Below are 2734 nucleotides of genomic sequence, written 5' to 3'. Positions count from 1 at the left end.
CGCGGGGGGGCGGGCTCCTCGCGTGGCGTCACCGACAGCGCGCGGTCCCATTGGGGGACGCCGCTCGGGGGTGGGGACAAGGCGTGGCCACCGGAGGGGGTGGGGCGAGCGGCGCTCACACCGCAGGCACCGAAATAAGCAATAACATTAAAAGAGCGGGAGGTGTGGTCTGCACAGCGCACGCATAAAGGCCCCGAGTGTGCAAAAAGCAAACTATACCTATATATATATTTTTATATATATATATGTCAGAGCAGCAGCCCTAGGAATATATTACATGTTCTGACAAGTCAGAAAAAGACTTTTTAAAGCATTATCCCTGAAGTAGCCAGGAAAAACAAAACCAAAACAAAATGAAACAAACAAACAAACAAACAAACACACAAACAAAATCAAAACCAAAAATACACAAACATCTTCCTTTCTTGACAATTTGTGCTGAGACTTCTTCTCACAGTATAAGTCTGTTTTGTATATTTTATTGTAAACTAGTGGTAACCACCTTTCAGCAACTGCACTGCATCATGTGCCCTATAGGAAATGAAGGTGTAGAAAATCTCAAGGCTTAATATTTGCTTAGACTGGCATAAAACCAGTAAAACAGCTGTAGGAAACATATATATATATACATATATCATATATATATAGATAGATAGATATGTTCTGTAGGAAACAGTTATTTTGCAAATATAATAGGCCCAGGACAGGATCTCTCAGCAAGGCATATTTTAATAATGATTTTATGAGACCGGGTGTTCTACCTAAAGGCAGGCACACCTAATAGGGCAAAAAGCCACAGCTTATATCCCCCCAAATCCCAGCTGCAATTTCCCTCCCCTGTTCCCCATTGATTGGGTACTTCAGGGTTTGCAGACTACCCCAACACTTGACTCAGTTTACATACAATACCCTTCCCCCTAAATTAACTTGTAAATACAGGTATCAATATATATTCCAGGAAGAGACTGTGTTTTACATTAAGGATCCATAGTCCAATGTCTCTTGGTCTTTCCACCTGAATTAACTTGTAAATACAGGTATCAGTATGTATACGGGTATTAATATGCATACAGGTGTCAGTATATGTTCCAGGAAGAGACTGTTTTACATTAAGAATTCATAGTCCCATGTCTTCGGTCCTTCCCCCCTGCTGGGGTCAGGCGCCAGGTCCTCAGTTATGTAAAAACAACAGTTCTTCGTTAAACGTTCCTTACAGTGCAACAAGCAGTTGTTTTTGGGCAGGGTGCACAGTCCAACTCACGGGCGTTACCTCAGGGCGTCCCCACGCTGCACGGAGCCTCCGCCATTTCCCGTGTCCCGTGCTCTGAGCTGTTGGCGCTGTGGCCACTGGCTGAGGGAAAGCTTTCCATCCATCGTTCCAGCAGGACAGGGAACTGCTGGAGAGAGTCCAGCGCAGGGCAATAAAGATGCTGAAGGGAGTGGAGCATCTCTGGTGTGAGGAAAGGCTGAGGGAGCTGGGGCTCTGGAGCTGGACAAGAGGAGACTGAGGGGTGACTCATTAATGTTTATAAATATATAAAGGGTGAGTGTCAGGAGGATGGAGCCAGGCTCTTCTTGGTGATAACCAATGGTAGGACAAGGGGCAATGGGTACAATCTGGAACACAGGAGGTTCCACTTAAATTTGAGAAGAAACTTCTTCCTGGTGAGGGTGGCAGAGCCTGGCCCAGGCTGCCCAGGGAGGTTGTGGAGTCTCCTTCTGTGCAGACATTCCAACCCGCCTGGACACCTTCCTGTGTAACCTCATCTGGGTGTTCCTGCTCCATGGGGGGATTGCACTGGACGAGCTTTCCAAGTCCCTTCCAACGCCTGACATTCTGGGATTCTGTGTTAAAATCTCCGAAGCCTATCTCCATTCAAACCGTGTTTTTCTTCTGTTTGTAAGACGCGTGGTTGGAAGAGGCTGATGTGCTGCACAAGCCACACCGTGCATGAATGCTGCAGGCATCTGCCTTTCTCTGCCTGGCTGTAAAACACTGTGCAGTCAGATGGTGCTTGTCCTTAAGTTAAACTCAGTCCTAAGGTCGTCATTATACTGCCTAAATACCACCTCTGAGGGGAGCAGAGAGCAAAGGGGATTTTATACAGCACGTCTCGTGTTCAGGCCTTGTTTGCAAGGCTGAGTTTAATCCACAGTAAACAGAATGTTGGAAGTAAAGCTGGCAATGCTAATTTTTCAATAAGTTGAGGCCTGCAATATAGTGTAGCTTAACAGCATAAGGGAAAAAATAAGTTATCATTTGGAAAAATTAATAAAATCTGCCTGACAGCAAAAATGTTAACACTTCAGCAACGGCTACATCATTTATGTGAAAACGTTTCTGCTCTGATCTCACAGATGATAGAAGCACAGTCAGTGGTAATGAGATCATGACTACCAAGGGAATTAACTTGTAATTCTTTACCAAAACAGCAACAATTGCACTGCTGGGAATGTGAGGGAATGACACCAAGTTTAATTGGAAAAGGAGGGAAAAGCAGAGCTGTGTCAAGATCCAGCAGACACTTCCCCTTGTGCTGTCCCTGAACTCAAGACATATATAATGCAATGATCTAAAACGTGCTTAAAAATCTCTTGCCAGCAAGGCTGGCGCAGGAGCATGTTCACAAGCAGAAGGTTATAAATGCTGGACAACTGTGGTTTGAGTAGGTACACAAAGCTCAAGTGCTACCATAATCGCAATAATCAGTGGTGATATACAACCTGGTTTTTA

Source organism: Columba livia, chromosome 11 (genome assembly GCF_036013475.1).
Source record: "Columba livia isolate bColLiv1 breed racing homer chromosome 11, bColLiv1.pat.W.v2, whole genome shotgun sequence".
Classification (NCBI taxonomy): domain Eukaryota; kingdom Metazoa; phylum Chordata; class Aves; order Columbiformes; family Columbidae; genus Columba; species Columba livia.
This window is presented reverse-complemented; position numbering follows the sequence as displayed.